Genomic DNA, 24,452 nt, shown 5'->3' on the forward strand with positions numbered 1-24,452 from the left:
GAAAGCCAGAGTCACAGGGCGGTGGTAAACAGAACTTGTTGGTGAGCACATGCTAAGGCACTCTCTAGCAATGCCTAGAAATAATTGGGAGAGAATTTGAAGAGGCTGGAGGTACTGCATTGGCGGGGGGCGGTGTGTGTGTGTGTGTGTGTGTGTGTGTGTGTGCAAACCAATGGAAATGAGGCTCACAAGAGGCTCGCATAAAGACATTCTGAGCACCTCTGCTGGGTCTGGGGATGCAGAAGTAACCAAACACTGCTCTGCACCCTGCCTTCACCCTGAAGGTAGCAGGAAAGCACGAACAATCCTGGCAAACCAGAAAGTATGGTTGTGACTTTTGTGCATTCCCCCGTGCCCAAAAAATATCCCACTACTCTGAAAAATTGCCATGATCATTGCTTTCAGTAACATTAGGATAAAATCATTAGCCATTTGAATGATTCCATAATCAAGTAATATGATACCTTTTAAATTGTAATTGTCTACAGCTGTATCAATTATTTGGGGTGCTAAAAATATCTGCTCCTCAAAGAGGTTTACTTATACAGGTGACCCTTGAACAAACTTGGGGGTTAGAGATACCGACCTCCCATGCAGTCCAAAATCCAGGTACTGCATTCTCTGTGTCAAAAATCCAAGGGCAAAAAAAAAAAAAAAAAAAAAAAATCCAAGGGCAGAAAGCTAAAACAGTTTGGATACAATCAGGACTCAAACGCTAGTTCTTTTGATTCCACATATTGCAATCTCTAATCAAACACAAACCTTCCCCTACACCTAGTTAATATATAGATCATAAAATGAAAATACAGGTATCATATTTATTGAAAAGTACCCGTGTGTAAGTAGACCTGTGCAATTCAAACCCTTATTGTTCAGGGGTCAACCGTACTCTAGTAAATTCTCTTGCCTGTGGTAGTCGGGAAATATATTCTAGCTAAATTTTAAGATTTTGTTTTGGAGGTCATTATGGAAAACTTTTCTACGATCAATCTGCACATTCTTCTAACTTGGTCCGATGATTTTGGAAGCTCATTGACAAAAAGGATATGACGTCAGCCTTTGCTTCTGGATGTGGGCTATGCTTTGGTCAGTCTGGTTGGTAATGAGAAGACAGCTAAAGGCTGACCCTCAGTGCTGTGAGGGAAGCAAAAGGACCCCTTCAACTCAAGCTGAGATTCACAATTATATCTCCTAAGCAACACTAATTCCTAGGTCACAAATAGTTTGAAACGAGAGGGTGATGCCTCCCTTGTGGAATGATTTTCTAGCAAAATTTTAAAATTCACTGTGACTGCCCTGCCTTGGTCTTTAGACTACAGTAATGCCCAGTTAAAATTGGATTTCAGATAACAAAGAAAACTTTTGAGTATAAGCATATATACTTCATAAGTATTCTTATTTTATACTGTTGGATTCAATTTGCTAACATTATGTTAAGGATTTTCACTTGTATGTTCTTCGGGGATTTTGCCCTGTAACTTCTTTTTCTTGCAAGCTCTTTTTTTTTTAAGGTTTTGATATCTAGGTGATGGTGGCCTCATAAAATGAGTTAGGAAGTATTCCTTCTACTTTCTAAAAGAGCGTGTAAGATTGGCACGATTTCATCTTCAAATGTTTAATAGAATTCACCAGCGAAATGATCTGGACCTGAGGTTTTCTTTGTGAGAAAGTTTTTGATAGCAAATCCAATATCTTTAATAAAATGTTCTATTTCTTTTGTACCAGGTTTGGGAGATTTTATTTTTCATCTGAGTTTTTAAAACTTATTGGCATAAAGTTATTCATATTGTTCCCTTTCTATCCTTTTCATTATTGTAGGATCTGTAATAACATGCTCTTTCATTCTCAATGTTTACAATTTTTGTTTTCTCTTTTTTGTCCTGAGTATTACTATTTCTCAACTTTGTTAATCTGTTCAGAGAACTATTTTCTGGCTTTAATTTTCTCTATTGTTGCCCTTTTCTTTTTTCTGTGATTTCTGCTCTTTACTATTTCATTTCTTATGATTTAGGTTTAAGATGCTATTCTGTTTCTAGTCTTGTAAGATGCATTTACATCACTGGTTTTAAATTTACCTCATTATCTAATATAAGCATTTCCCACTTAACACTACTTTAGTTGCATCCCTCAATTTTTTATATACTGTACTTCTATCATTATTCAGTTTGAAATATTCTGATTTCCCTTGAGATTTCTTCTTTGACCAATAGGGTCCAAATATTTGGGGCTTTTTAACATATATTATTGTCACTGATTTTTTTTTTTTTAAAGAAGATGTTGGGGGTAGGAGTTTATTAATTAATGAATTTATTTTGCTGTGTTGGGTCTTCGTTTGTGTGCGAGGGCTTTCTCTAGTTGTGGCAAGCGGGGGCCACTCTTCATCGCGCTGCGCGGGCCTCTCACTATCACGGCCTCTCTTGTTGCGGAGCACAGGCTCCAGACGCGCAGGCTCAGTAGTTGTGGCTCACAGGCCTAGTTGCTCCACGGCATGTGGGATCTTCCCAGACCAGGGCTCGAACCTGTGTCCCCTGCATTAGCAGGCACACTCTCAACCACTGCACCACCAGGGAAGCCCTGTCACTGATTTTTAATTTAGTTGTGTTGTGGTCAGAGAACACACTCTGCAATCTTTTGAAATGTATTGAAATGTATTTAATAACCAGCATGTGGTCTATTTTGGGGAATATTTTATGTTGTCTTGAAAAGATTGAATATTCTGCCATTGTGAGTATAAGGCAAGGTTAGTAATGTTGTTAAAATCTTCAACATCCTTACCAATTTTTTTGGTCTGGTTTCATCAACTTCTGAGAGAGTGTGTTAAGTCCCGAAATTTGATTGTATGGTCTCTATTCTCCTTTTAATTCTGTCACTTTTTGTTTCATGTACTTTGAAGCTCTGTTATTGAGGCATATACGCGTATGATTTTTATGTTCTGATGAAATGACTCTTTCATCTTCATGACATTTCCTTGCATACCTCTGACATTACTCCTTGTCTCCAAGTCTACTTTGTCTGGCATTAACGTAGTCACACCAGCGTTCCTATTCTTAGCATTTTTCTCTTTTTTTTGGCCACGCTGCACAGTATGCAAGATCTTAGTTCGCCGACCAGGGATCAAACCCATGTCCCTTGCAGTGGAAGCATAGAGTCTTAACCACTGGACTGCCAGGGAAGTCCCTTAGCATTTTCACGGTATAACTTTCCCCATATCTTTTCTTTCAACCTACCTGTGTCCACACCCATTACACATTTGGGACTGAGGAAACTGTCGCTGTGTGGTCCATGGGCCACTGAGAGCTGGCCCTGTACCAGGACTCCATTTAAGTCCTCCTATGTGTTCTCACTCCAGCAGGGGCTGTGATAATGCTTCCTGTCAGTAGCAATATCACCCTGTCCTTTCCCAAAGGAGCCTACTGCCATTTACAAAGGTAACAATACAGCGGGAAAGGGGAATACTTGGACATTGCAGGGACTGTTAGTCACATTGTATTACAAGATCTTGCAAGGCAACTACCTCTCCAACCTCACGTGGCCGCTCACACCAACACACTGTCTTCCAACAGTGTCCTCAGTGCCCTGCTGCCTGACTCTTTCACCTCGCTCATCCTATACAGTTGGCCCTTTGTATCTGCAGGTTCCACAGCCTTGGATTCAACCAACCATGGATCAAAAATGTTCAGAAAAAAAAAAATCCAGAAAGTTCCAAAGAGCAAAACTTGAACTTGCTGCTGCATACTGGCAAGTATTTACATGATATTTACAATGATCTACATAGCATTTACATTGCATTAGATAGTATAAGTCATCTAGAGATGATTAAAAGTATGCAGGAGGGTGTGCATAGGTTATATGCAAATACTACCACATTCTATATAAGGGACTTGCACATCCTTGAATTTTGGTATGCACAGGGGTCCTAGAAACAACCCCCTGGGCTGTCCTGGGATCTCCACTCTTAGACACTATTTCACTAGTGTGTTTTGCTCTTCTGCATACATGTAAAAATGCACAGCTGTCAGTGTTTTTAATGAAATGAGTGAAAATATACAGCACAGCTTTCCTTTGTTTATTTATCTTTTATTTTAATAAATTACCAGAGGACCTTCAAGATGGTGGAGGAGTAAGATGTACAGATCACCTTCCTCACCACAAATACATCAAAAATACATCTCCAGATGGAACAACTCTGACAGAATACCTACTGAATGCTGGCAGAAGACCTCAGACTTCCCAAAAGGCAAGAAAATCACCACATACCTGGCTGTGTGGCTGACAGGGTCTTGGTGCTCCAGCCGGGTGTCAGGCCTGAACCTCTGAGGTGAGAGAGCCGTGTTCAGGACATTGGACCACCAGAGACCTCCTGGCCCCATGTAATATCAATCAATGAGAGCTCTCCCAGAGATCTCCATCTCAACGCTAAGACCCAGCTCCACTCAATGACCAGCAAGCTACAGTGCTGGATGCTCCACGCCAAATGACTAGCAAGACAGTAACACAAACACATGCATTAGCAGAGAGGCTGCCTAAAATCATAATAAGTTCACAGACACCTCAAAACACACCACCGGATGCGGTCCTGCCCAACAGAAAGACAAAATCCAGCCTCATCCACCAGAACACAGGCACCAGTCCCCTCCACCAGGAAGCCTACACAACCCACTGAACCAACTTTACCCACTGGGGGCAGACACCAAAAACAACGGAAACTATGAACCTGCAGCCTGCGAAAAAATAACCCCAAAGACAGTAAGTTAAGTGAAATGAGAAGACAGAGAAATACGCAGCAGAAGAAGGAGCAAGGTAAAAACCCACCAGACCAAACAAATGAGGAGGAAATAGGCAGTCTACCTGAAAAAGAATTCAAAGTAATGATAGTAAAGATGGTCCAAAATCTTGGAGACAGAATGGAGAAAATAAAAGAAATGTTTAACAAGGACCTAGAAGAACTAAAGAGCAAACAAACAATGATGAACAACACAATAAATGAAAGTAAAAATTCTCTAGAAGGAATCAATAGCAGAATAACTGGGGCAGAAGAATGGATAAGTGACCTGGAAGATAAAATAGTAGAAATAACTATCACAGAGCAGAATAAAGAAAACGGATGAAAAGCAATGAGGACAGGCTCAGAGACCTCTGGGACAACATTAAATGCACCAACATTCAAATTATAGGCGTCCCAGAGGAAGAAGAAAGAAAGAAAGGGACTGAGAAATATTTGAAGAGATTATAGTTGAAAAATTCCCTAATATGGGAAAGGAAATAGTCAGCCAAGTCCAGGAAGCGCAGAGAATCCCATACAGGATAAATCCAAGGAGAAACATGCTAAGACACATATTAATCAAACTATCAAAAATTAAATACAAAGAAAAAATATTAAAAGCAGCAAGGGAAAAGCAACAAATAACATACAAGGGAATCCCCATAAGGTTAACAGCTGATCTTTCAGCTGAAACTCTGCAAGCCAGAAGGGACTGGCAGAACACATTTAAAGTGATGAAAGGGAAAAACCTACAACCAAGATTACTCTACCCAGCAAGGATCTCATTCAGATTCGACGGAGAATTTAGAACCTTTACAGACAAGCAAAAGCTAAGTGAATTCAGCACCACCAAACCAGCTCTACAGTAAATGCTAAAGGAACTTCTCTAGGCAGGAAACACAAGAGAAGGAAACGACCTACAATAACAAACCCAAAACAATTAAAAAATGGTAATAGGAACATAAATATTGATAATTACCTAAAATGTAAATGGATTACGTGTTCCAACCAAAAGACATAGACTGGCTGAATGGATACAAAAACAAGGCCCATATATACTCTCTCTACAAAAGACTCACTTCAGACCTAGGGACACATACACACTGAAAGTGAGGGGATGGAAAAAGATATTCCATGCAAATGGAAATCAAATGAAAGCTGGACTAGCAATTCTCATATCAGACAAAATAGACTTTAAAATAAAGACTGTTACAAGAGACAAAGAAGGACATTACATAATGATCAAGGGATCAATCCAAGAAGAAGATATAACAGTTGTAAATATTTATGCACCCAACATAGGAGCACCTCAATACATAAGACAAATGCTAACAGCCATAAAAAGGGAAATCGACAGTAACACAATCATAGTCGGGGACTTTAACACCCCACTTTCACCAATGGACAGATCATCCACAATGAAAATAAATAAGGAAACACAAGCTTTAAAGGACACATTAAACCAGATGGACTTAATTGATATTTATACGATGTTCCATCCAAAAACAACAGAATATACTTTCTTCTCAAGTGCTCATGGAACATTCTCCAGGATAGATCATATCTTGGGTCACAAATCAAGCCTTGGGAAATTTAAGAAAATTGAAATCGTATCAAGTATCATTTCCAAACACAACGCTATGAGGCTAGATATCAATTACAGGAAAAAAAAAGCTGTAAAAAATACAAACACATAGAGGCTAAACAATACACTACTAAATAACCAAGAGATCACTGAAGAAATCAACGAGGAAATCAAAAATTACCTAGAAACAGATGACAATGAAAACGCGACAACCCAAAACCTATGGGATGCAGCAAAAGCAGTTTTAAGAGGGAAGTTTATTGCAATCAATCCTACCTCAAGAAACAAGAAAAATCTCAACTAAACAACCTAACCTTACACCTAAAGCAATTAGCGAAAGAAGAATTTTTAAAAACCCCAAAGTTAGCAGAAGGAAAGAAATCATAAAGATCAGATCAGAAATAAATGAAAAAGAAATGAAGGAAATGATAGCAAAGATCAATAAAACTAAAAGCTGGTTCTTTGAGGAGATAAACAAAATTGATAAACCATTAGCCAGACTCATCAAGAAGAAAAGGGAGAAGACTCAAATCAATAGAATTAGAAATGAAAAAGGAGAAGTAACAACTGACACTGCAGAAATACAAAGGATCATGAGAGATTACTACAAGCAACTGTATGCCAATAAAATGGACAACCTGGAAGGAATGGACAAATTCTTAGAAAAGCACAACCTTCCGAGACTGAACCAGGAAGAAATAGAAAATATGAACAGACCAATCACAAGCACTGAAATTGAAACTGTGATTAAAAATCTTCCAACAAACAAAAGCCCAGGACCAGATGGCTTCACAGGCAAATTCTATCAAACATTTAGAGAAGAGCTAACACCTATCCTTCTCAAACTCTTCCAAAATATAGCAGAGGGAGGAACACTCCCAAACTGATTCTACGAGGCCACCATCACCCTGATACCAAAAGCAAACAAAGATGTCACAGAAAAAGCAAACTACAGGCCGGTATCACTGATGTACATAGATGCAAAAATCCTCAGCAAAATACTAGCAAACAGAATCCAACAGCACATTAAAAGGATCATACACCATGATCAAGTGGGGTTTATTCCAGGAATGCAAGGATGCTTCAATATACGCAAATCAATCAATGAGATACACCATATTAACAAAGTGAAGGATAAAAACCATATGATCATCTCAATAGATGCAGAAAAATGTTTCAACAAATTTCAACACCCATTTATGATAAAAACTCTCCTGAAAGTAGGCACAGGGAAGACTCAATCACAAAGTTAGTCTTCTCTGCCCCCTAGTGGCAGGCCTTGTGAATATTTGTACACTGGCTTTCTGTTGGGAGTTGCCACAAAACCGTCCTGTCGGAGTGTGAAACTCCTGGGTGTTTTTTTGTTTGTTTGTTTTAACATCTTTATTGGAGTATAATTGCTTTATAATGGTGTGTTAGTTTCTGCTTTATAACAAAGTGAATCAGTTATACATATGCATATGTTTCCATATCTCTTCCCTCTCGCGTCTCCCTCCCTCCCACCCTCCCTGTCCCACCCCTCTAGGTGGTCACAAAGCACCGAGCTGATCTCCCTGTGCTATGCGGCTGCTTCCCACTAGCTATCTATTTTACGTTTGGTAGTGTATATATGTCCATGCCACTCTCTCACTTTGTCCCAGCTTACCCTTCCCCCTCCCCATGTCTTCAAGTCCATTCTCTACGTCTGTGTCTTTATTCCTGTCCTGCCCCTAGGTTCTTCATGACCTTTTTTTCTTTTTTTTAGATTCCATATATATGTGTTAGCATATGGTATTTGTTTTTCTCTTTCTGACTTGCTTCACTCTGTATGACAGACTCTAGGTCCATCTGCCTCACTACAAATAATTCAATTTTGTTTCTTTTTATGTCTGAGTAATATTCCATTGTATATATGTGCCACATCTTCTTTATCCATTCATCTTAGGTTGCTTCCATGTCCTGGCTACTGTAAATAGAGCTGCAATGAACATATTGGTACATGACTCTTTTTGAATTATGGTTTGCTCAGGGTATATGCCCAGTAGTGGGATTGCTGGGTCGTATGGTAGTTCTATTTGTAGTTTTTTAAGGAATCTCCATACTGTTCTGCATAGTGGCTGTATCAATTTACATTCCCACCAACAGTGCAAGACAGTTCCCTTTTCTCCACACCCTCTCCAGCATTTATTGTTTCTAGATTTTTTGATGATGGCCATTCTGACTGGTGTGAGATGATATCTCATTGTAGTTTTGATTTGCATTTCTCTAATGATTAATGATGTTGAGCATTCTTTCATGTGTTTTTTGGCAATCTGTATATCTTCTTTGGAGAAATGTCTATTTAGGTCTTCTGCCCTTTTTTGGATTGGGTTGTTTGTTTTTTTGTTATTGAGCTGCTTGTAAATTTTGGAGATTAATCCTTTGTCAGTTGCTTCATTTGCAAATATTTTCTCCCATTCTGAGGGCTGTCTTTTGGTCTTGTTCATAGTTTCCTTTGCTGTGCAGAAGCTTTTAAGTTTCATTAGGTCCCATTTGTTTATTTTTGTTTTTATTTCCATTTCTCTAGGAGGTGGGTCAAACAGGACCTTGCTGTGATTTATGGCATAGAGTTTCTGCCTATGTTTTCCTCTAAGAGTTTGATAGTTTCTGGCCTTACATTTAGGTCTTTGATCCATTTTGAGTTTATTTTTGTGTATGGTGGTAGGGAGTGTTCTGACCTCCAGGCCCTGAGCCTCATTGCATGTCTCATCTTCACCCTACATAAAGAGGACATTCACTTTCCTCTTTATCAATGTTTGAATTTATTTGTTTATACTAAGTACTTATTACCTTCATTGTGAAAATGTGAAATGGAAAATATTTTTTTAAATAACTTTTTATAACAGCTTTGGTCTTAAGGAGGTCTGTCCCACAAAACCTTTGCCATAGAGGCGTTTTAAGACTTAAAATAAGACATGTCATAACACAGAGGAAGCCATGTAAACATTAAATTATTTCTTGTGCAGTTGGTAAATATGAATAAGAGATCATGTTTATTGTCCAATAACTCTTTTTGAACCTGGCAGCAACCCACTTTCTAATATCTATCCAATCTAATGAATGTTTTGAATAGGGAACCTAAAGTAAGGAGCGGGTTCCCCACGCTTAGACAAGTGTTTCATTACAGTTTTAATCCTTGGCTCAATTTGATAAACATGAACGTCTCAAAATCTATAGTCCTTCCTAGAGATTCACAGCCGCCATCCAGAAAGAGTTTCCTTTCAAGCTCTACTTTGACAAAACAATAATCTCCTTTCTCTTTTTTAAATACAAAACTGTACTGATTCTTGTCTTACCTACCCCTGACCCTCCCCACTTCCACACAACCCAAAGCATATCACTCAGATTGATTTAAAATTATGGTTTCATTAGCTACAGATCTCTCTGCGCTTGCTGACCTCAGGAGGTGCTATGAACAGTTCTAAGCCAAATAACCTGCACATTCTTGGGTATCATGCATGATAGGCACCTCCAAATCTCCGACATCTCTCTCAAAGAAACACAGTCTATGCTATGTTTATTTTTATTCAGTATATTGATCAATGGGCTTGGTAGGTACATGACTACAGCCTTTAAGATTTGTCTGCCAGATGGTGCCTGACCCTCTGTTTTTTCCATTCCCATCCTGGTGATGGTGGGAGGCTCAGGGATGACAAAGTGAGGGTTTCCCGATTTGCACAGTAGTTGATCAACGCTGAATAGAGGAGGATTGAAATTTACGTTATCCTGTGATAGCTACCTATTAAGTCGGAGATTCAATTTTTGAGAAGGTGAAAGTTTCAAACACTCCAAAACTCAACTGGTTAAATCCTAAGCTTTCAAAAATAGGAGATTGGGGGTGGGGAGAGGGGTGGAAAAAAGCTTGTGGAAAAGAGGAGTGTCTTAAGGTAACCTTTTGAATTTTATATTCCAAATTGCAATCTGCGTGAAGTATAAATATTAGCCCACTGAAAATTGGAAAAGCTATAAATCGGTGAGGTCATTAACAAGAATTAAGGCTGTTTGTGTGTGTGTGTGTGTTTGTGTGTGTGTGTGAGTGTGGTGTAGTGTATGCAGATGAGGGGTCTGGTGAAGGGGGATGATTTGGGTGACACATTTTAGACTGAGTCAATGGAAAAAATATATATCTCCAGCATGGATTTTAGCTCTTTATGCCTCATGGTACATATTATAGCCACAAGGTGGGGATACAACATAATCTTCCTTTCTCATGCTGCTTACAAGTAGAAAACTTGAAAAAGAGCCGGTTTTAACGTGACGTGATTATTTCCAGGCTCGTAAGAGGTTTCCTCCCTGTTTTCCCTTAGAATTTAATGGTAACTTTGACTACATATCCAGTCAGAAAATATGTTTGTCAAAGAAAGCATATATTTTTGAAAATCACTATTTACAATAACCAAGACACAGAAACAACCTAAATGTCCATCAACAAATAAAAGAAGATGTGATACACACACACACACACACACACACACACACACACACACACACACACCCCACTGGAATACTATGCAGCCATAAAAAAGAATGAAATAATGACATTTGCAGCAACATGGATGGACCTAGAGAATATCATACGAAGTGAACTTAGCCACACAGAAAAACACAAATATGATATTGCTTAGATGTGGAATCTTAAAAAATGATACAAATGAACTTATATACAAAACAGAAATAGACCCACAGACATAGAAAACAAACTTATGGTTACCAAAGGGGTAAGGAGGCGTGAATTAGGAGTTTAGGATGAACATACACACACTACAACATTTAAAATAAACAACACAGACCTACTGTATAGCACAGGGAACTGTACAGAATATTTTGTAATAACCTATAAAGGAAAAGGATCTGAACATGAATAGATACATATATATGTATAACTGAATCACTTTGCTGTGCACCTGAAATGAACACAACATTGTAAATCAACTATACTTCAAAGAAAAAAAACAAACAACATGAGGTAAATCCCTGAAAAAAATGCCTATACGATTTCTAAATGAAGGGGAAAAAATGGACAGAAGAGCTGTTTTCTCTCAATGGAAATTTTAACTTTTAAAAGCATGTGTGTGTCTTACTTTGGTAACAATGAAACTAAAATACATATTTATCCATAAAAAATTGAGGAAAGCATTAAGATAGACCCTCTCTAGCTGCAATAAAGGAATTCTAAAAGCAAAAATGATATTTTTTTCTATTTTCTATTTGCTTGTTTCCATGGTTGTTGAGAAAATATTTCTGTACAGTTTGAAATGAGCCTGTTAAAACCCACTACAAAAACTAGGTGTTTTGAAACATGAGAGAGGTTTGTGACAGGAGAATTTAAGCACCGTAAGAGAAGAATTTGCCGGAAAAACCTTTAAAAAATCTAGCAACCTGTACAGTCAGCTTTCAGTCATCTCATGTACCTTCCTATTTTGGAATACAAAATTATAACTTCTCAGTGAAAGAAAAACTTTCAACTAAGGGATGATCTCCACTCTTGTATAGCTCTTTAACGATTGGACGATAATAATTCTACAAATCTCATGAGCCCTCATAATGAAATACCATTTTTCTGAGGGAAAGGCTCTTCATGGAAATTTACATATGGTATTGGAATATAATGATCATTTGTTACAATACTATAATATTGAAATTATGAGGTTATGATAGATCTTACGGTCATATTTTAAAATAAAATAATATTTTAAAAAGGGATTGAGTATGTATGTATGAATGTGTGTGTATGTTGGGAAGCTGCTCTTTCAATTTTAGTGAAATGAAAGACCCCCTAGATAAAGATACCAGGGTAAGGTTCTGACATAATGAAAAGTCAGAACTTTTCTTGTAGAAAGTTTTTGTTTTGAATCAATTTATATATACTCCCTCCCTACCTCCCCCTGCTTCTTCTCTTTTTTCCTCCCTTTTATCCCCATGCAAAGTCAAATGTTAACTCTGCAGAGAGGGTATGTCTGATAATAGGATCATACAGATAGCAGATATATTAATTATCTCAGTGAATCACCTTAATAAAGAGTGTTTGATAATCCTGGTTGTAGCTCTCTTGGAGAAGCAATTCCTGGTTCAAAAAAACTCTTATTAGGATACATCCCAATCAACCAGATTCCCCCTAAGCATAGTCTTATTTACGAACTTTGTATCTTCTCATGACTCGTCTCCTTGTCTGGGACGGTTTTCTTCCTAGTCTAGCAAATCGTAATCATCTTTTAAATTTGGCTGCGGCATCAACTCACCTGACATAGCTAGTCTCTCTAAACATTCTCCAATCCCTAGCTTTTCATATTAACTAGCATGTCCCTTGCTCTGTAAAATGCCCACAGCACACTCAGGGCAACCTTCTTTCCGGATGCTCTTCGATGCTCCAGCTGGTTTCTCCCTTCATCTCAGCATGTGCTCACCAAGAGTCACTTCAAACCACTTGTACCAGTTGTGCACATTATTGTAATCATGTAATTTAATTAAAGCTTACACAAACCAAGAGAATGTGCATAGGGAAAGATATATCTCTCTGAAAAACAATTTGGATGCCCTGTTGAGAAGACTCGTTGAGGGTAAGTCTTCAAAAATACAAAAAGTATGCAAAAACTAATAGGCAAAAGGAGTGTGAAAAAGTGCATCTTTGGAAAACAATAAAAAATCTAGAGGGATAGGGAACTTGGATGTTTCATACGAGTCATTTCGGGTTCACTGGTCTGTAAAAACACTGAAACTTGGAATCATCGAAGATTCATTAGAAACATGGTTTGACACAAGAAGGAGGCCTCAGTTTTCCAAACTGTGGGCTTAGACACGAAAAAGGCTTGACCCTTTCTCAGAAGATTGACAAAGAAAAAACAACAGCAACCCCCAAAGGGATGTTTTGTTTCAAATAAAATGCTTGAGTTTCGTTAGGTGTTCTTTTCTTAAGTACTCACTTTGTCCAAACTTTTTGATTAGCCAACTGTCTTTGATAACATCTGATTAAAAAAAGAGAGCTTTTATCATAATCACTTTCTCTTCTGCAGTACTTTTTCTCCTTAATAAATAAGACATTCATTCAGTATATTCAATGCTTTAGGTGTTAAGATAAGTTCTGAGAATATAGCTGTGAAAAAGGAAAAGGTGGTCCTTATGGGGCTTAAAAGTCTTCACAGTTATCTTTTAGCATCTCATTGAACTATAACTATATGTTTACATACCTGTTTTCCTTACTATTTGACAACCAGTATAAGGTAGGGAATGTAATTTTCATTTATTTATTTTCAGTGCCTTACACAGTACCTGAGACTCAGTAAACACTACATAAAAGTTGGTTGAACTGAATTAGTAAATAAAGTCCAAAGCTTTACTTTATCTAAAATTTCTAAGATCTATGAGCTCATGGAGAACAATAGTGTGACTTATAATTTGTAGATGTGTCTGCCTTAAACCAATGGATGGAATTGGAACATAAGTGCATTGGATATTTTTAATGGAAAAAGAAGACGTCACGATTGAACAAATACTTCTTAACTGGGGCATTATTTACCAAAGGAAGTACTTAGCAAGCACCATGGTCAGTACTTAGCAGGTCTCCAGGTCAAAAGTTCAGCGAGGAAATAACCTCACAGTCATGCAAGTGCCTTTTAACGCATTTGTCTGCACAAAGATGAGTCAGAGAGACAATTCACTTCTAGTGGAGGGGGGCTGCTGGGCTTAAGCTGTGATTCTTCAAACGGCGCTGGGCTCTTCCCCCCACTTAACACTTTAATCCCGTAATAACAGACTGGAATAGACATAAGGATTCCTTGGAAGGGCTTGCACTTTGAACAAGTTTAATTCCACTAAAGAAAGCTCTTCAGTCCCGCCCAGCCAGAAAATTAATGAAAAGTCATAAATGAAACCTTAATCGATATCATTGATAATTTCATCTTGAAGATCTAAATGCTCCTTTCCGGTTCTGTGACGGAATCTGATTTCTGTTTCCCAGATTTGTTGCCCAAATGGTTACAGTTGTCCAAATGTCCTCAACTATATCTGCTCTGTTACCTGGCTTAAACGTCAGCCTTTGACGTTTCCATGCTTTTCGCGGATGTCAAGCTTTCTTTAACAGATGGTGGGGTTTCACACTTCCAGTTTCTCTATATAACTGGAGCAGATATCTGGGTAACATGCAGCCGTAATTTACTAAAGTATAGCCACCTTATTGTGTTGCTTTTCTTGAGAAATTTAAAAATACAGAAAGGTACAAATAACACATATCAAGTATCCATGAACCTACCACCCAATATTGAAAGTTGTTAATATTTTTGACACATTTGATTCGAATCTTTTTTTAAAAAAGTAAATATAATAAAGTATGGATAAAATTGAAGTCATTTTGCTCTCTATTCACAGCCTGAATTCTCTCCTTTCCTCTCCAAAGGTAGCTGTTGTCATGAATTTACTATCTATCTTCTCATCCATCAAAAAAATGATTTTAAGCTTCCAGGAACATAAAAGAGCATTGATTTGTGTGGGACTTTTTTATTAATATAAATGACATTATACTCTTTATATATTCAAAATTCCACACTTTGAGACCTATTCGTATATAAGTATGTATTAAATTCCTTCAGTAACTATATGGTATTTAATTGAATCAATATTCCACAATTTATTTATTCATTCACTATTGATTATTAGATGGTTTCTAGTTTTTCACTACCATAACTGCTGTAATTGTTTGTAATATTTCTTTGTGCACATGAGCAAGTGTCTCCAGACTGGTGCTGCTTAAAGTGTGTCCACACCCTGGCCATTCACCCACAAATTATTAGAGTCCTTGGCAAGATAGGGAGTCTGTGACAGAAAAGGTCATCTATGTCACAAAGCACACTTTTTAGTTCATTTGACATTTCACAACAAGACTCTTGAGAGAACGGAAGTGATGCATTGATTTATATTCTGGTGCAAAGCCCTTTATCTAAACACAGATTGAGTAGTGCTGCAGACGACACACATACAAGTGGAATTTCTGGGTCATAGAGTATGTGATTTTTCATTTTACTATGTGCTACGAAACTGTCCCAATTTACACACAGAGCATCTGAAACGTCTCGTTTTTTTTCACACTCTTACCCACTCTTTTTTTGATGTTTGTTTATTACATCTTGACTGAGATATAATTCACATACCACACAATTCACCCATTTAAACTGTACAAGTCAGTGGTTTTTACTATATTCACAGTTATGCAACTATCACCGCAATCCATTTTAGAATATTTTCGTCACCACCCCCCCAAAAACCCATACCTTTTAGCTATCACGCCTACCCCAACCATCTCATTCCCCCAATCCCTACTCAACCACTAATTTACTTTCTGTCTTTACAGATTTGCCTGTTCTGGACATTTCATATACACAGACTCATAGGGTATGTCGTCTTTCGTGACTGCTTTCTTTCACTTAGTGTAACATCTACAAGAGTCATCCATGTCGTAGTATGTGTCATTACTTCACTCCTTTTACAGTCAAATAATATTCCACGGGGAGCCGAGCTTCCCCTGCTTGCCCAGCCCTGGGGCCGCCTTCCCGCTGCACCTCCTGGTATGGGTTAACCAGCACTGTGGGCTGGAGGCAGTGCTGCACAGCTGCCTGCCAGTGTGACATTTAACTAGAGGGCCCCGGGGGCCTACCTTCCTGGGCTGGCTGTGTCCTGGGGAGCCTGGAGTACCTGAGAGTCCTCCTTCCATTACGGAGCCGGGTTGGTCTGCTTGACCCACAGCAAGCCCAGCGCTGAGACTCCTGAGGTAGAGAAAACGTTTGTTCACGAGGCAGCCAAGCAAGGACACTGGATAGCGAAAGGGTATGAGTCTTTTGGGCAGGAGGGGTTGATGAAAATGGCCCCGTTTGCTGAGGGTGGAGTTTGGGGCCCTCTGATATCAAAAGGTCACTGGACAGTCACACGTGCCCAGTTGGAGGGTGGGTGGTCCTAACCAGTCTTAAGGGGCTCCAGCTCGAACTGGACACAGAAAACTCCAAGTTCCTAGAAAACAACTCAGGCAAACATTGCCTAGGCTGCACGAGGCTTGGAGAACTTGCAAGTCTTTTGTAGCCACAATTAAAGCGAGCTTGATCAGGGAAGGCAGGTTAAAGTCTAATTGTTACCTACCCTGCAGAGTCAGGCCCCAACAAGTGTACTTCTGCCGGTGTCGCTGGCGCCAATAGAATGAGACCCAGTTCGGTTCAGAAGCAAAGGAAAGCTTTAGTCTGTGATCAAAGAATGGAGGTAGGAGCTCCCGCTCTAGCGCACAGGCTCTCTGCCTCAGGCCAGCGCGGGGCTGCGTTATAGGGGCCTCATCAGCCGGGGAGGGGGCGGAGATCTTGCGGGCTGGGCGGAGCTGTGCCGCTCAAGCTTCAGATCGCAGTGTCGTGCACAGCATCTCTGCACGTGGTCTGCCGCTGCCACCATCTTGAATTGAGGTGTCATGCTCAGCGCTCTTGCACACGCCCCCTGGGCCGAGGTGATGGGTGCAGCGGTTCTGTTTTGGGAACTCTAATCTGACATGTTAGGTGCAAGGCCTCTGCACCCAGCCCCCTAGAAGCAAGTGAAACTAGGCTAAGCTCAAAAGAAGAGGTTAGACCTATCGTATTTGTTTACCACCCTCCCTCTGCATCCTTAGTGGGCTTTGGCGGTGACATGATGGATTTAACTGAGAATTACCCTCAGTTTCACTTGGACACGTGGCAATGTGTCCGGGCGTTCCTGCAGGAGGTGGTCAGCCCTGGGGACCCTGAGATGCTGCATCTGGTGCTCTAGTAATGAGACTTAGAGGACCGCGCAGAGGCCGGCTGGAATTCTAGAATTACTCAACAGACTCCTCCAGACCCCAGATTGCTAGGAGGAGATGAAATGCAGGTTCACCAGCTGGGTGCCCCTCCTGTCCAGGGTGTGCCCGGTGACGTGGACCATGTGTGGATGTGACCACTGGGTCATATCCTTCCCCCAGTCTCCTGGGCTCTGAGCACGAGACCTGGCAGCTCAGGCTGAGAAGCTTCTCCTTCAAGGGCCAGGAGGCAGGAGCCTGGGGGTTGGATATGACCCAGGAAGTGACCCACAGAGATGCTTGGGCTCCCCCCTCCCCCGCAGGTGCTACAAGCACTGCTCGCTGCCCTGAGGCCCAGAGAGGAGCACGTGGCCAGTATCCTCACCGTCCATTGTCTCCGCCCAACTGGACACTCGCAGTGTGGCCTTCCAGAGGTCAGTTGTGGCCCGGCCACACCGTCGGAGGTGCCCTTGAGGCTCCTGGTTCCGGCTTCTGGGAGGCTGCCCAGTGAGGGAGGGGGGCACTGCAGGCCCAGAATCTCACCCAGGCTACCTCCTGGGGCACCTCTGAGCCCCCAGTGCCCATCTATACAGGCAGCTGTTGTCCTGGGAAGGAGTCTAGGTCAGGGTGCCCCCAGCTTCTTGACTTCTGACCTCACATGATTTCTCATAAAAACAAGGATTTAGGCTGCAGTTCAGGGTACAATGTTGGCTTCTCAGGGGCACAGCTGTTTCTTGGCCAGAGTCCTTTGCAGGTGGTGTAGGAACCTGACACTTGCAGGTAGAGTGTTATTTCTCTGACAACACATGCCTCGGTTCCAATAACAGACTTCAGAAAACAGACTTTTTAAAAAACAGCTTTACTGAGATAGAATTTCATATACCATACAGTTCACCTCTTTAAAGTGTACAATTCAGTGGTTTTTGCTATTTTCACAGATATGCAGCCATCGCCACAGTCAGTTTTAGAACATTTTCATCACCTCAAAAAGAAACCCCATACCCTTTAACTATCACCCCACTAACCCACCATCCCCTCATTCCCTCCCCCAGCCCTAAGCAACGACTAATCCACCTTCTCTAAAGATTTCCCTGCTCTGGACTTTCATCTGAACAGAATCATACAATGTGTACCCTTTTGTGACTGGCGTCACGTTTTCAGGGTTCATCCAGGTGGTGGCATATAACTACTTAGTCCCTTTTCTTGGCCAAATCCATCGTATGAAGAGACTACATTTTGTTTATTCATTCATTCATTGATGGATGTTTGCATTGTTTCCACTTTTTGACTGTTATGAATAAATGCTGCTGTGAACATGAGTGTACCCTCCAAAATTCAACTGTGTAAGTTTACCATATTTGGTTGATCTTATTCATTAGTTGATGGACGTTTGGGTGTTTCTACCTTCTTGGATATTATGAATAATGCTCCTATAAACATTTGTATACAAGATTTTTTGTGAACATATGCATTCATTTCTCTTGGGCATATACCTAGAAATGGAACTGCTGGGTCAAATGATAGGCTGTCTTTAACCTTTTGGGGAACTGCCAGACTGTTTTTCAAAGTGTCTGCAGCATTTTACATTCCCACAGCAGGGTATAAAGTATAAGTGTAATAGCTTTTTTGTTGTTTTTTTGTTTTTTGCGGTAGGCGGGTCTCTCACTGCTATTGCCTCTCCTGTTGCGGAGCACAGGCTCCGGACGCGCAGGCTCAGCGGCCACGGCTCACGGGCCCAGCCGCTCCGCGGCATGTGGGATCCTCCCGGACCAGGACACGAACCCGCATCCCCTGCATCGGCCGGCGGACTCCCAACCGCTGCGCCACCAGGGAAGCCCAAGTGTAATAGTTTTGTTCTGATTTCTCCACGTCCTCACCAACACTTGTTATTATTTAACTTTTTAATTATATCCACCCTAGAGGGTGTGAAGTGGTATCTCAATATGGTTTTGATTTTCTTTTTCCTAGTGACTAATAATGCTGAACATTTTTCATGTGCTTATTGGTTATTTGCGTTTTTTTTCTTTGGAGAAATGACTATTCAGATCCTTTGCTCATCTTTTAGCAGAGGTTGAGTTGTCTTTTTATTATTGAGTCGTTAGTTATTTATATAAACTAGGTACAAATCCCTTAACAGATATAGAATTTGCAATTTTTTCCATACATTTAAAGCAGTCTTTCCTCTTGGTCCAGCTAAGTCCCACCACTAAGGCTTGACTCTTCTGGTGTCTTTATTGAATGCCTGGGTGTGCAGATTTCCACCCTAGCTGGTTGGCACCGGAAGTTCTCTCACTCTGTGAGCTCCAAGACTTCTTCAGATTAAAGCTCCCTGGTAGTTCTTTGGTCAATTCATAGCATTTTCGATGCATCCAAAACTTCATATTCATCCTCAGACACTGGGAAAAACCTCCGCATGGGCTTTTATTCTATGTAGCCCTTTCCTCTCCATACTTTCCCCACAAATTCCAGATGCTTCTTCTTTCCCAAACTCCCATCTCTGTTGCCTCACCTCAGAGGGACCCCTGTGCTCTCGTTTAGAACCAGCCTCCCAATCCTCGCTCGCTCTCTGCATTGTTATTCAGAAAGTCTTTCCGAGAAGAAAGCTGAGGCTCACGTCATTTGTTTCCCTAATTGCAGGAATCGCAGTTCTGCACTGCCTGCTGTCCAGTCTCCGAACACAGTTGCCTTACTCATTTTGTCTGGTTTTCTACTTGGTTATAGTGGGAAAGCAAGTTCATTTCCAGTTCCTGTATTATGGCTGAAGCAGAAGCCTTCACAGAAAATCCAATTAACAAGAACACCAGCCTCTACCCAACTAATCAAGAGAAATTCATTCTTTTTTCCCTGGGATCCCCTTCTTATAATAATCTGGGGCTCTTATTCAGTCCAGAGGGCTCAGTACTGACTTCTGTCACCTGAGATATGAAGAACAGGAAATGTGCTCCATGCCTTGGAGACGTTTCTCCTCCCCTCTCTTCCCCTGCTGCTGCTGTAATTTCTCCGTCATGTCACCCTTGTAACAGGGGTTTCGGTATCAGGCAAGTGTTTCACACTGAGAGAGATTCCTTTTTATCACCCCATCTCTGTACTAGAAAATTATCTTTAGCAATAATCACGAAGAAAAATGCGTTTATTTCAGATGTGAATTAAAATGTGCACTTACCAAAGATATTACACCTTTCAATGAGTTCTCTGTTTCACACAGTTTTAAAACCAAACAAAAATCCAAGAGATCACATGATTGATAGAATTGAAATAGCATTTTGTTTCTTTGTCTTCATAATCATTGTGTATCATTATTTATTTATAATTTGCTGTTTAAACATAGGGATCTACATCACTAACGGGGTTGTTAATACAGTTTGTTCCTGAAACAAGCTCAAAGTTTCCAGACCATTAGAAACTTACTCTGAAAAAGTCCTAGGTAGCTAATTCTGCATGTTTATGGCTGACTTGGAGATCTCTGACTTAAATTCCATGTAAAATGCCATGTTTATTAAAGGAAGGGTAATTAAAATGTACATATGTATAAAATTAGTTCCGAAAGGAGCTGATTTTTTCACAAACGAGCATTTGATCGCTGACATTGTGTAGAACTGGAAACACATGGTGATAATACAAAGCAGACTAACCTGTAGCTGAAGCTGTTTTTCTTATAGTTTTTCAAACCGTCTGCAGAACGCACTCTCTTATTTGCCTGCACTCTGGGTGGATTGCTCCCACCCCCTCTCCTTGATTCACCATCTTCAGGAACGCAGGACAGTATCCCCTCTCTGAAGAAGCACTGTGATAATTAAGACTCCACAGTTTGAACCCAATCTAGGCTCTGCTCATCTCTGAGATTTCTTTGTTGCTCATGGCTCTCCATGTCCCTCATGTCCCTCTCCATGTCCTTCAGTGGGTCAGGTGGGTGCAGAGAACACCTCCATCACATCACTTCCAGGCCAAAGGAGGCTTCGGTCTCAACATCCAACTTAGTGGCATAGCTCTCAGTTACACACAACCACACATGCACACACAGGTCAGAAGGGGTCCAGCCTGCTGGAAGTATTTTATTTAGCATTATTATATTCATTTATATTCCAAGCAATTTATATTTATATTCAAAATGATTGCTGTATAGTTTTTTGTAATAGATTGTCTTGTTTTGGTGTCAGTGATATATTGTAGAACGAGTCGGAAATTTTCTAGCTCTCTGTGCTTTGAAACAACCTAAATATAGCAGTTCTGTTTCTTGAAGTTTTAGACCTTACCAATAAAATCCTCTGGCCTGGAGATTTTTGTTGGAAGAATATTTGACTACATTTTAAATTTGTTTATTATTTATTTATTTTATTTATTTATTTTTTGTGGCACGTGGGCCTCTCAGTGTTGTGGCCTCTTCCCATTGCAGAGCACAGGCTCCGGACGCACAGGCTCAGCGGCCATGGCTCACGGGCCTAGCTGCTCCACGGCATGTGGGATCCTCCCGGACCGGGGCATGAACCCGTGTCCCCTGCATCAGCAGGCGGACTCTCAACCACTGTGCCACCAGGGAAGCCCTGACTAAATCTTTTAAATAAAATCAAAATACATTTAGCTTTTGTTTACACATGCCACTTACAAAGAATTCAATTATTGCAGAAAAGGCAAAGATGAAAGTTAAATACTCAGATCCCATCATCTATGAATAATCATTAACACTTGGACTTTCATAAAACAGTCATATATTTTTCAATAAACAATATTAAATGTAATTTACCTGAATTTAAGAGAAGAAAAAGAAACTGAATAAAACAAGGGAGATCCCTTAAGCTTTACCTAAACGTTTCTTCATTCCATGAGATATTTCCCAACAAAAGATCCCTCTAAAATTAAGCAAAGGTACTAAAGAAAATCTTGAGAGTGTGGAGTCATTATGTCTCATTAAATACATAATACAATTTTAGGCAGTATCGGCTGATTACCTGCAGGGCTAGATAAGTGCATTAGCCACTTTCTCCTTCCTCTAATTGTCAAATATTTATATTCTGTAACCATAATTCCCAAAGCTGTTTAGTATTTGCTTTACATAGAGATAAAGTCAGTGCTCCCCACCAGTGCAGTCTCTTCATCTCTAACTTCTTTGTTTTACTTCACTCTGGAATTTGCTGAAGAGGGTTCGCACTGTACTTTGTATGTAGGCCTGAGTGTTTCCTCTATGCTGGAAAGCAGGGCCTGTAAGGGTCCTGCCCTGAGAAGGACCCCGTGCTTGTCTTAACGCTGTGCTGTCACAGTCTTGAAGTTCTTAATATTCTTTTAAATAAGGGACCCCACATTTTCATTTTGCTTTGGGACCCCTCAAATTATGTAGCTGTTGGCTTGAAAGACAAGGTATTTGGTGATGCTAGTTATTTTTTTTATTATTATTAATTTTTGATTGGAGTATAGTTGCTTTACAGTGTTGTGTTAGTTTCTGCAGTACAGCAAAGTGAATCAGTTATACATACACATAGATCCACTCTTTTTTAGATTCTATTCCCATATAGGTCATTACAGAGTACTGAGTAGAGTTCCCTGTGCTCTACAGTAGGTTCTTATTAGTTATCTATTCTATGTACGGACAGTAGTGTGTATGTGTCAATCCCAATCTCCCAATTTATCCCCCCGCCCCGCACTTTCCCTCTTGGTAACCATAAGTTTGTTTTCCACATCTGTGACTCTATCTCTGTTTTGTAAATAGGTTCATTTGTACCATTTTTAAAGATTCCACGTATAAGAGATATCATACGATATTTGTCTTTCTCTGTCCGACTTACTTCACTCAGTGTGACACTCTCTAGGTCCATCCATGTTGCGATGCTTGTTCTTAGTTACTCCTTCCTTGAGAACACAGCACCGACATCTTCTGGCATTCAGCATCATCATGGAGAGCTGGAGGCCAGCCTGACAGCTTTCTCTATTTTGGTGGTATGATACTGTTGTCTGGATGCCTGAAGAAATCCTTCATCTTTGAAGTTCAGCCACTTCACCAGGATGTGCCTCTGTGTTAAGCTTTCTGCATGACAGTGTTTTTGGAACACAGTATGTTGCTGCTTCAGTCTGCAGATTTGTTTCGGAGAATGATTCTTATATAATATATTTAGGCATTTTTGTTTTCTGAGAAAGTGAAGAAGCGGACTTGGACCACCACGTGCTCTTTATTAAGTTGCTCTCTCCTTGGACCTCAGCCTCCAGCAGCTGTGAAGAGGAGCCCTAAAACCTCTTCCTCCAGGGGCAAGGGAAGAGATCCCTTAAAAAAGCAAAAGCAAACCAAACCCTGACCCCAAATCCTTCTCCAAATAATTACGGTAAAGCTGCTTGACAAAGCTGTGTGTTATTACTGATCCCGGCTTTGGCGTGGTGGTGGCTTCCTGGTGTTGCTCATCTCTTGGCTCAACTACACACATCTGTCACTGCGACTCTTCCATCACATATGTTACCCATTTCTTGCACTAAATCCCCTCACCCCTGTTTTAAAGACTTAATGTGGCTTCTCTTTTCTTGATTGGCTCCTGACTGACAGATATGTGGGTGAGTATTTTAGTAATATCAAAATATCCATTAGATTGCATTTCTTAGTTGTGTTGTTTAAATCCTGTGTGTCTTTTCGGATTTTTTGTTTTGCTTTGTTTTTTGGTCTGCGGTCTATCCATTATTTGAGGTGAAAAGTTTTCCATTGTTTTGGCAGTTTCGTCAATCTCTCCTTATACTTCTGTCACTTTTATTAGTATTTATTTATTTATTTTATTATTTATTATTAGTTCTATAAATTTTATTAATGTATATTATTCAATGCATACAGGATTAAAATTGTTGCATTTTTCAGGTTGGAACTCAAAGTCAAATTTTGCTCTGTGAATTGCATGAACCCTTCCAAGTTTAAGTAGCCTGAGGGCTTCAAGGGGGGAAAGTATGGTTTTAGTCTATACATTTCTTTTCCGTGTGTGGTATATTTCTTTCTCTGGTTTCCATGCCCTACCGATCCAGTCTGCTTTTTCTTCCAAATGTTCAATGTTTCCAGCTCTCTAGTTTCACACTTCTTTCCCAGCAAGGTGATAGATGCATTCTTTTTTATAATGTGTGTGTGTGTGTGTGTGTGTGTGTGTGTGTGTGTGTTTGACACACACATATGTATTTCTATTTCAATGGAATGAATAAAGTAGTTTTATAGACTTTTCCTTCCCTCTACTGTTTTTATGGTATTGAAATCATGTGTTTAAAAGCATTGGCTGCTAAAATCATCAGAGCCTAGTCCCTTTGGAGAAGTAATTCTTTGATAATTTTTTCATTTTTTAAGTTACTATTTTTCCAGG

The 24,452-nt window shown here is 40.1% G+C and overlaps 1 pseudogene; it reads left to right on the forward strand.

Moving 5' to 3' along the window:
• Window positions 1-17,012: 17,012 nt before the first annotated feature.
• LOC132413628 (ankyrin repeat domain-containing protein 13D-like) lies at window positions 17,013-17,613 on the forward strand (annotated as a pseudogene).
• Window positions 17,614-24,452: the final 6,839 nt, after the last annotated feature.

The sequence above is a fragment of the Delphinus delphis genome, chromosome 18 (genome assembly GCF_949987515.2).
Source record: "Delphinus delphis chromosome 18, mDelDel1.2, whole genome shotgun sequence".
NCBI lineage: Eukaryota > Metazoa > Chordata > Mammalia > Artiodactyla > Delphinidae > Delphinus > Delphinus delphis.